A 12,098-nucleotide genomic window follows, 5' to 3' on the forward strand; every position below is an offset into this window, starting at 1 on the left:
GTTTGCTAAGAAGTACTGCTCGAAACGATAGATGGCATTAAAAAGATATAAGGGCTCTAATACACAAAGTTAAAAGGGCACTACCGGCCCAGACATACAAATTCGTAAAACAACCCTAAGCATGTGCCTCGGGCTCTCCTTCAGTCAAGCGCTCCTGCTCGGCCACTTCTTCCTCCACATGGCCGCCGCCACTCGGTCCGACCTCGGGGTGAACAGGAACTTCAGTGTCCGGCTGCTCATTTGGCGGGATTTGAGTCAGGTTAAGATATTTTCCCCGATGGAAATCCATAGTCATATCAAACTGAAATCCTGACGGAAGATTTCCAAAATACCGAGCTTGCCGAGTCGCTTGCGCGAAGCCGACTTCATGCTGAGAGAGAACCTTGTTCTTGGCCCTCTCCCTGTATGCGTCGAACTCCCTCTTCTCGTTCTCCAACTCCTTCAACAGCGTGGCCGACTTGTCAGTCTCGACCTTCAAAAGGTGCTCTAACCGCTGAACCTTCAAAGTGAGGTCGTCGTTCTGGCGGCTCCGGCGGTCCAGCTCAGCCTCGCATTTCTTCCCATGACCTTGCGCCTCAGATAGAGCCGCTAAGGTTTCCTACACGGACTTTTCTGACTCAGCCAGCTGTCGGCGCAATGTGTCGGCCTCGGCGTTTGGCAGCATCATGATACTTTGAGCCAAAGACAACGCCCGAGCCTGCAACTCGCAGAAAAAAGTCCACTTGTGGGATGGCGTCATTTGCCCCAGTATGGATTGTCCCATCTCTGAGGTCAGGTCCTGGCTCAAGTACTCTTGAGCACTAACATTCGAGGCCAGGAAACTAGGACTTACGAGCCCCTGAGGAGCCACAAGTGCAGGTAGCCTTTGTCGTTTCTGCCGGCGTGCCTCGGCCTCGGCCTCAGCTTTTTTCTTGGCTGCCTTTGCCTGTGAGCATCCTGGTTGCCCTTCGGCTGCGACTGCGGCTGAGCTGTCTCACGGGTCGGAGCCTGATTCTCTCCTTGAGGAGTCGGTGTTGTTGCAGTTCGGCCTTGGATCAAAGCGCGAATATCCAACTCGTCAGTGTAGTTTGCCATGATACCTGCACAAACACTAGTCAAAATCAATGCCAACGCAGGAATTCAAACAAAAGACAGATGCTATACCAATTAAATCGTCAAGAGGTTGTGCAGATTTCTTTAGCCGAACAAGTTCTCAGCACGGCAACGGCCGCGACAGCTTTTCCAGCACTGCCAAGTTATCTTTCTCCTCAAAGGACATCTTGGACTTCGAAACCACGTCGTATTTCCTCGGCGTTCGAGTCCAATATAAAGGAAAAAACGCTTCTCCCGCATCATTAAAGAAGTACTTCTTGCCGTTGCGCGGCCAAATCATGACCTTGAAGAACCCAACTTTGAATCCTTTGTAAGAAGTCTTGAAGGGTTGAAGTAAACAATGTTCTGCCCGAACCAAAGACAGCCATTTTGCCTTCTTTGTTGGCCGAGAAGAGTAAAAATATAAGAACAGATGGGGTGTAGGCTCCATACCAAGCGCCAGACACAACTGCCGAAACCCTTGCATCACGGCCCAACTGTTCGGATGCAACTGTGTCGGTGCGACGTTGAGTAACCGAAGCACACCCATAAAAAATTTATCGAAGGGCAGGGTCACCCCTAAATCTCGGAACAGATAGTCATACACAAAAAAGAAGTCATATTTACATTCCCCTCGGCCAAGAAATACGAAATCCGATTCCCATGACCCGTCGTTCCGGCATGACTTGAAGAAAAAACCAGATGGCACTTCATCATCTGGAAGAGTAACAAAGTTTTCCGAGTCGAACAGCAAGGCAATCGAATCCTTATCGGTATACCGAGAAAATACACTACCCACCTCCCCATGTACCCACCTATAGTCGGGAACTTCTATAGGGCCAAACCGACGAGTGGCCAGACCGGCTCGACGAGTATCCGGTTGGCCCTCAATCATTTCAAGAGAAGAAGCTTCTTCCATGCTTCGTGACTACTCAAACTCCTCGATAATTTCTACACTAGCTGATTTCTGCGTTGCTGAGTCTGAAACCCCTTGCTGAGCCGGTTCATGTGAACCCGAATCGACAGAATCAGCTCGCTCGCGGTGAGAAGACTCATGCGAACCCGCGTCGGCAGTACTAGCCCTGCTACCCCCAGTAGAGTCAGCTTTTGAAACCCTATCCTCTACACCTATATTAAAATCAGCCATTAAAACGTACCTTACTTGAATGATAGCCTCGGACAATAGCAAGCACTCAGACAATCTCTGCGTCGGCTCGGAGCAATCACTCTTTAAAGTCAAGTAAGCGTGCTAGGGTTTGGTCCCCACCACTCCTATTTATAGCACTTTCCATAAACCCTAATGGTAACTGCCGCTTGCATATGAACCGTCAGATCAAATTGATCTAACGACCCACGATCTCCAACTTTTCAAATCCTCCTCCTTATTACCCAACTGTTACTCATCCAACGGTTATAACCCTTCATATTCCCACGTTTATTACCCAATGGTTATAACTCCTCATATTCCTACAATTAATACTCAGCAATTATAACTGCTCCCTTCAAACCAACCGTCACGACTGTAAAGACAAATTTACCCTTTGTGTCGTTACACTCCTCAAGGCTGGGGGGCTTGTGTACCGGAAGGATCCCGTCGGCCACGTGGGTCGGCCACGTGGACCGGCACGTCATGTCCTACCAGATATTGACGCAAGCCAGATGTCATTCCGGCTCGGCACAAGATCGAGATCCACATCTGCTCGTATCGGCTCGGCAAGATGCCGAACACAACGTCTCGGCCATCTTGTATCGGCCCGGCTGAAAGTCATTAGAGTAATTAGAACAGCGATCCCAATTAATAAGAGACGAAACATGATTAAGACGTAACCCGTTGATTAACATCGTATTACCTAATTTGGTAACTGTCAGAAAAAGCCCACTATGCTCAGGCCTATGTCAGGTATTATAAATAGGTCACACGTAACGAGGTATGTCACTGTTCAATTATTACCCTAGAGATTCGTGCTTGTCCTGACTTGAGGGTCGGAGTGCCTTTTGCAGGTACCTCCCCCTCTGAAGATTTCACCTGAAGCTCCCGTTCGGCCCTCCTACACCCCAGAAGACTACGAGTGTACCCTCAGACAAGTACAATAAGAAATATTTATGCAGTTAGTACATATATTATTTTTTAGTGATATACTAAAATATAATTAATTGTAATAATAATTAAATTGAATGATCTTAATAAATAAAATTTAAATTAATTTCTTAGACAAATAAATTATACGTAAAGAATGTTGTGAAATGTGAAGTGTGAAAATCAAATGAAATGAAGAGTCTAATTGACCGCACTTTCCCACATGATTGATGGCAATTGGAGATGACTAATGGGCCCACCATAATGGGTGATGACTGCAGAGTCTCATACTTGCCAAAACTGGACAGGGCCTTTCACACTCACACAGGAACGAACAGCACTCTCCAACTACAATTTTCATAATTAAAATATGGAAAATGATGCATCCTCAGTAAGAAGACGCCGAAATTTCTTTCGAATTATTAAAAAATTGATTTAAATAATAAAATATTAAATTAAATAATTATTTTATAATATATTTATTAAAAGATAATAATATTTTAATAATTCGATTGAAATATTATTCGGCATGTATAACAGTACTCTTAATATATATATATATATATATATATATCTATATATATATATATATATATATATATATCAATCAAATGATAACAGATATTTAGTTTTATTTTTTTTTTCATCTATAAATCAAATTAACAGTATAAAATTTATAATAACATACAAATTACTTAAAAAAAACTAATTTAAACTCTCTTGGTACATTTAGATTATGAATGTCTTTACATAAATAATTTAATTATGTATTTATTTAATAATTATTTATTAAATAAGAGTTTGTTAATGATAAATTATCTTAAATTCATGTACTAAAAGATTAGGTGTAGTGAAGGGAAAACAATTAATATATACGTAAATATGTAGATAGTGTCCACCACAAGTAAAAATTAAGCATTGTTAATTGTTAATGGAAAATTAATAATAGTAAAGACAAGTACAAATGAATCCACATTCATAAAAAAAATTTAGGAGTGTTAAATTATTTTTTTATATATAAAATTACAAATTAAATTTTTTATTAATTAAAAAAATAATATAATTTTTTATTTTCTTTAATCAATTTTTTTAAATTTTATTATAATTAATAATATGATAATATATAAATATAATATTAATATATATATATATATATATATATATATATATATATATATATATATATATTAGAAAAATTTGGAAGAGTCGTGGCTCCTCCTATCATGTTTAAGGTCTGCCCTTGTCCACACCTATAAATATTCACTGATATTAAGTTATTTTATGTTATATAGATGTGTTACGGAATTTTGTAGTTTTTTCTTTATAAAGTTTTATTTATTTATTTATCCAGGCTTTTGTAGAAATTTTATTCATGCAAATTATATTTTATACATCTTTTAATGAAAAATTTATTTTATGCAAAATTTTTATCAAATTTCTGATGCAGGTTTTTTTTTTTACTTATGTAGATTTTATTTGATGTAATATTTATGCAAATTTTTATACTAATTTTGTTTTTATGTAAATACTTAAGTTTTTTCATGGATACATGCAAATATTAAAAAGTTTCATACATATTCGCTTAACATATACATATATAGATATAAAAATAAATATGAGACGGATATTTATTTAATAGAGAGGGTAGTAAGATCATAATAGTCATACCTTCTCTGTCTTGCTGACAATTCTAATTAGGTTTAGTGCTAAATATATATCAATTTTGTTGATAATTAATCTACAACAAAAAATTTGATTAGTTATTTTTAGCGGGATTTCCTCCCTTTCTAATCACATTCTTTTTTGTCTGTAAAACTTATATACGAAGTTTTACAAACATCAAATTTTTTTATTATTAAAAGAAACAAAACTGTATTTTATACTATCATAAAAAAGACTCACTAGGGGAATTTTCGTTACAAAAATATTTTCTCTTTTATATTTTTAATTAATTAAATAATTTAATAAACGTTGATTTATTTATTTATTTTGTTTATCTCTTAATGAGTGCCTTATAGATATTTTTCAATTATAAAGCATTAAAAAAAAGATCCTAAAAGAAAATGGAATGAAGAAAAACAAAAATGATATGACATAATTTGAGAAATTTTAAGAACTCATAAAATATTATATTTAAGGAGTATTTGGTGAATGAAATATTTATACTTTTTTTTGAGAAATTTAAATTAAGAATCTTGGTTTCCGATATTTGATAGCTTAAAAAAATTCTCAAGAATATAATTTTTTGGAAACTATTTTTATCCCAATTTTCCACAAAGACATTCTCATGGGGAGGTGAGAATCCAATTTTTTCGAGTTAGAGAAAAAGTTTTATTTATATGAAAAAACCACAATATTCTTTTTTAGAACACAAAATATTTCTTTTTCTCTCTCCTATTTTTCTTTCTCCCTTTCTTTCTCTCTGTCTTCTCCCTTTCTCTCTCTCTGTCTCTCTCCCTCTCCCTTTTCTCCCTCCCTCTCCCCTTCAATTTCTCTTTCTCCCTCTCTTTTTCTTTCTCTCTCTCTCACTCTTACTCCTCCCCTCTTCCTTTTTCCCTCACCTTATCCTTTAAAATAGTTTAATATTGTATTTTGTAATAAGAGTTGAGTAAATAAATATATCTAATGAGTTTATTTTAATAAAGATTTTTGTAAAAAATATTTATATGCCCAAGAATATACTATTATAACCAAACATGAAAATCTTTAATTCCCAAGAATCTTGTATGAATATTTGATCGATGCCATACTCGGTCAAATAAATGCAATTAAAATGCAGTACTAGGAAGTGACTCCTAGGTTGTCTCCCAAGGACCAGTTCTTTCTGTCAAAGGCTTAAACACGCAGTGGGGGGGTTTTGAGCAGATTATCAAAATTAAATAAAACACAGAGCAGATATGAATTAATTGCAGTAATTAAAATAGGTCAGACCCTTGAACATAATGCACCTCTGATATCCTCGGTTCACAACAGATAATCTGTCCGAACTTAATCCTGTTCAGTCCAGATTAACCAACTAAACGAAGATTAACCTGAGACCTCACTACACGAATTAAGCAAACGTGAACCTTGTCAGACCTCCTTCCTCAGGATTAAGCAACCTGAGATACTGAACACAAACAACCCAGAGTCATTAAGCATGACTCAGATGTTGAACGCCTCAGAACAGAGACCTCACAAGGGAGAATCAAGCGGAGCAGAAATGCAACGCACAGAGAACCTCCATCAGAAGGTTGCAATCTTCCAAGGGCCCAACCATGGGGTTTTAGCCGTCCATAAAATCAAAACGCAGCAGCAGAGACATAATGCTAAACATCAAAATGAATGGAATATTGCAGAATGAAAATGGCAGCAAAATGGGAAAACTTGAAGAAAACAAAAAATGGAGGACAGAAAATGAATGGAACAGTAATCAACTCACAACAGAAAAAAGAACATGCACAACAACAACAAGAATGTAGATTAAAATAGAGCAATGAAGATGAAACAAAATTGTATAGATGAATAGGTCTGATTCTGTCTCACAAGGAAGAAGAAAAAAAACCAGAGAAAAACTAGGCTGAAAAAACAAAACGAAAATAATGGAGGCTGCCCCCTTGCATGGTAGCAATCCCTAGGGTAAGTCTGACCTAGAATGACTAATGGGCCCCCAACAATACAAGTCTGACCCAACTACAATAAAATAGAATAAAAACTGAAAATAAATGCTGAGGTGGAAAATGGTGCAGCAGCGGTGACATGGCAGATGACGTGGAAGCTCCTCTTGAAGTCCAAAAATTAATTCCAAGCCCAAATAATTATTAAAATGCCCTGAAAATAAAATTTGGAATAATTAGATTCAGAAAATTCAAATTAGTTAAAATATGAATTACTGATCCAATTAAAGACCAAATAGAAAACAGTGCAGAATATCAACAATTAAGCACAAATCAGAGATTAAAATAAGTACAGAAAGGTAAAAAAAATAAGGGAAAATAATGACTCATCAATATTCCCAAGAACCTTTATGAGTAACCAAACATATTTTAATTATTCTCAGGAATCATAATTATTAGAATTTCTAATTCTCAAGAATCATGGTTCTTAGGTATGAAAAAACCTTTTTCCTACCAAACATCCCCTTAAGTAAATTTAATTATACTTCAAGTGGACTTCATGAACTCTTAAAGCTTCGAAGAGTTTATCAAGTGTAAGAGTTTTAAGATGATGTGCCTCAAAAATGGTGGTGGTCTTTGACTCCTAGATATTTGGAAGGCTATTCAAGATCATCAATTTATTCTAAGCTTTTGAAAAGTCAGTTCCCAAGAATTTTAACCCATTGAGAATAGGTTGGAACATTCCAAACATCTCATCAATGATTTCATTATCCTTCATAGAGAATAACTCATAGTGTCTATAAGGTGTAGTAGCTCTTATGAGCCTTATATCTTCAATTCCCTCATAGTTATCCTGATGGCTTTTCACATCTCTTTAGTAATCTTACAACTGCAACACTTGTTGTACTCAATTCATGACAAATAGCAAGCCAAGATGTATCTTGCCTTTGGTTTGAGTTGCAAATGTTGTAGTCTTCCTATGTGTACTTATTCTCTAGCTTGGTCACAAGAACATCTTTGTTTGTGATGATCTTCTAAAGGTAATATTGGGTGGACTTAATGAACATCTCCATTTTGTCCTTCCAATATGGGTAGTATTCTCCATTAGAATCTATAGGCCTTATAAGAAAAGGTCTTTTAGGAAAGTACTGACCTTTACTACTATCCATTTAGGAATTTTCCCTTTAGCACAATTAGATGCTCAACCTCATCAAAGGTTGAACTCTGATACTAAACTATAGAGAAAAGAAAGACACTAAAAAAGAGGTTGAATATTATCAATTAAAAAACTCAACACTTTTTCAAAATAGTGAAGTAGGGACATAATCCTTAAGGATTATAGGGAGAGATAAGCAACAAACACAAAGTGTTTTTATACTAGCTCATCTCAACCACTAAGATTTTGTCCAAATTTTTTTATCAACTTGATCAAGTTCCACTAACTTTGCAATGATACTAGTATTCTTTCACAACCACTTCTAACTCAACCTAAGTATTCTTTGACTTGCCTCTTCAAGCAACTACATAAGTATTCTTTATAAATAATGAAGCATTTCCAAGCTTCAACAACCAAGTATTCTTTTACACAAAGTCTCTTCATGCTTCAAGATGAAACACAAAGTTAAAGTTGGGTAATAACAATTGTTTCATATAACTCAAATGACATGATGCAACAATTAAGTAAAAAAATTTATACAAAAATAATGAAATGAATTTTTACAATTAATGTTCTTTTTATATTTTTGAGTCTTCAAGCTTCTATATATATGTACTTGATGAAGATGGTCATTGCAAATCCTTGAACTTCACTTGTAGGCTTGCTTCTTTTTCGTTGTTTTCCTTGTAGAATAAGGTGTTTGTTAGTGTAATAAATGTGTTTCACCAAATTGTCAATTCTTATCTAATCAAGGAGACTACTTATCACCTTTAAGGTACAAAATGGGAGGAACTATTGTATGTTTTAGTCAAAAGTGACTTTATGTGACTTACATACATCTAGATATCTACTTGTTATTTCTTTAACAAAAAACAAATCTTTGTTCTTTTTTGAAGTTCAAGTATCATAAAAGCTTTTATTCCATCGATTTGTAAATGAATAACATTGACATAGATGATATGGTTATCAAATACAATAAATAATATATTGAATACATTTGTCTTTTAAAATAGACAAAGTTTTTCATTTAAAAGACTACACATCATCATAACCAATCATCTTATACTATCATCTTTTTTAAAAACATTTCTTTTTTAAAAACGTTCAAGTTCGTTAACATTAAAATATGTATTTTTGAGATATCTAAGATCGTCCTTTGATCTAACACTTGGTGTCACCTCCTTTCCAAAACTATGTCAAAATAGAGCCAAGCAAGACACCACTCACCTCATGTAGAGGAATCAAAGATCCCTTTAGCATCTTTGCTCCCAGCATGGCTCTCCCCATGCCTGGCACAAAGAATTGGACTCATCATGCTTGATATCATGAAGTTGCCCCCGACACTATTGTAGATTCTACCCTTTACAAAATCGTGGGTTTTGCTCTTTGTGCTCTCCTAGCCCATCTAGATTCATTGATTCACCTTTTTTCTTAATTCAGCGAGTTAAATAGTTAAACAACACTCATATAATAGTACAATATAACTAGAACATTCAAATTTATCCAAATCAAGTCAAAACCCCAAAAATTCTTGCATATAACCCTAACCTTTAAAACACATCAATTCATGACCAAATTAACTTAGTCAAAATATACGCACAAATTTTACTAAGATACCACAATACTTGCAACAACAGATTCACGCATAGGTAGCCATGGAAATTCAAACAGAGACCTAAGAGGCTTAGGGGGTCACTTCACTACCTTTACCCCTCATACTTGCACACGGATTCGACATCCTCATTTTCCTTACCTCAAGTTACAATTCGATTGTACAAGCATGCCCTCAGAAGTTTTAGTCATTATTTCATACTTTCTTCGGTGACCTCCTCTATGTTCTCCTCTACATGCGCTGCTAATGTTTAGAAAAACCCGTAGAAAAGATTTAACCCTTATTTTTCTATTTTTAATAAGTCTTTAGGTTGGGCTCAGAATCCAACCTAAACTCATCTCTCCACTTACAACCTCTTTTATTTTATTTTATTCAATAAAAAAAAACTTTAATTATATTATTAACCCAATTAATTTAGTTAGAAATATAATTATCATATTGTGCACTTATTTTATTTTATGAAAAATATGACGTTAGATTAAACATTATTTTAATAGATTTGGCTCTTTTAGATTAAGGAGAATTCACTTTAGAGAATAAATTGTAATAATCTTAGTTATCGATCCCTGATAGTGGAGCAGTGTAGTTGACCCCAAAAGTGAGCTAGTTGGATTGTGGATAGCAAGATGACCACTATTTTAATATTATATATACATATTAAATAAATAATTTTATATATGTATTAAATAATTATATATATATATATATATAAGCTAGAAAATAAAAAAATAACTCTAAATTCATGCATTAATCATTTTTAATAATAAAAGTTCATAGTACTCAAACAAAACCTAATATAAAATGTCTATAAAAACAAAGTGCTTAAAGTTTAAATCATTCATAGCATGGCTAAATCTCTAAGTAACTAATAAACTAAACATTAAAGTTAATATTCTTCTTCATCAAGATTAAAGTCTTCCTCTCCTTCAATTTCATCACTCCCACTAGCATTAGAATTATATTCTTCCTTTACTTCATCTTCATCTAAATCCTCTTCTTCCACCTCTTCCATCACTTTGTTTTCCTTTTTCTTTCTTAGATGTAGATGCAATTGTTGTTGCCTGCTTCACTTATGTTTATTTGCTAGTGTATTTCAATCATTCACCAGCCCCAGATGCCTTAACAACATTTTTCCAAGTCAAAACATCATCATCAAAAACCAACGGATCTTCAAAATCACTATCTTCATCAAAATCTCCCAACATCCATTCATTGTTATCATCAATATCATTTAAAACAATAAGATCAATTACATCTTAACACTTAAAGTGTTCTTGAAGTGATTGATTATATTTAAGAAAAATCAAGTCTTGAAGTTTTTGGTGCTCAAGCCTACTTATCTTCCTTGAATGAATCTATAATAATTTTAAAATATGAATGTTAGTTTAGTTTCTATTTTCAATAGTAAACTAAAGTTTAAATTGTTGATTTCAATTGTGTAACACCCTATTTTTTATTTTATATTTTTTATATTTATTTAATTCATAAATATTGTGTTATGAATTATATAAAAATTTCTATTTTATTTGGTATGTGAATTGTTTGTTCTATTTACATGTATAATTTAAATTATATTTTTATATATTTGTGAATTTAATTATTTTATGTTGTTAATTCTTTGTTCTAGGACATGAATTTAAATATTTTATTATGAGAAAGATTAATTTTGGTTTGAAAGAATATTTTCAATAAGAGCCAAAATTTAGTTCTAAACAAAATTTACTTATAACTATTAATTTGGTGCAAGTATTTTATATATTTATTTATTTTAATTTTAATTTAACTCTTCTTCTTTTAATTATTTTGTAGTCTTGTGGATTTAAATTAGAAGAGAGAGAGAAAGGGAGAAGGTCACTATTTATTGAAATGACTTAAAGTTTATCTCATAAGTTATCTTCTTAAAACAAGTTTAACTTTTCACTTCCTCTCCACTCTCACTTAATTACATGCAACCCATCCAAGAAAGGAGAAAAGTAGTTTCTCTTCACCTTCTCTATTCCTCCTTCTTCTCTAGAGAATTTCTTTTTGTTTTACTCAAATACAAGGTAAACAACTAAGATTTTGAGCCTCTTATTTCATCTTCCTTTGATTTCCTTCTTCTATTTCTCTTTGAACTTACCTCAGGCTTATTCTCCTTAGGAGAAATTGTGTAGAAGCTTGTTTTCTTAATTCCATCTTGAGAAAAGCTTCCTTGAGGTAAGGGAAGTTGATCCCAACTGTTGAACTTTTGTTTGTTGTAGTTTCTTTTGATCTTGAAAAATAAAACCTGAAAAAAAAAAATCGTAACTGCCCTATTCTGGTATGCATTGATCTACTAGTTATTTTTAATTTTTGATAAAAAAAAATGGATTCCTTGGGTATGAAAACATAGTGTTTGGTTCAAAGATCATTTAAAATGGAGTTTTCCAGCAAAAGATATGATTAAAATAAGTTTTGAGCACTTTTATAAAATTTTCTTTCTTTAGCACAAAAATGATGTAATTTTTTCGGATGATAACCCTATTTTAATACAGTTTTTAGTGTTTAAAATGTTCTTATCAAGTATGAAAATGTATGTTTACTCATTTATTTTGTGAAAATTTGATT

Source organism: Cajanus cajan, chromosome 5 (assembly GCF_000230855.2).
Source record: "Cajanus cajan strain Asha chromosome 5, NIPB_CcT2T_4, whole genome shotgun sequence".
NCBI classification, from domain to species: Eukaryota; Viridiplantae; Streptophyta; class Magnoliopsida; order Fabales; family Fabaceae; genus Cajanus; species Cajanus cajan.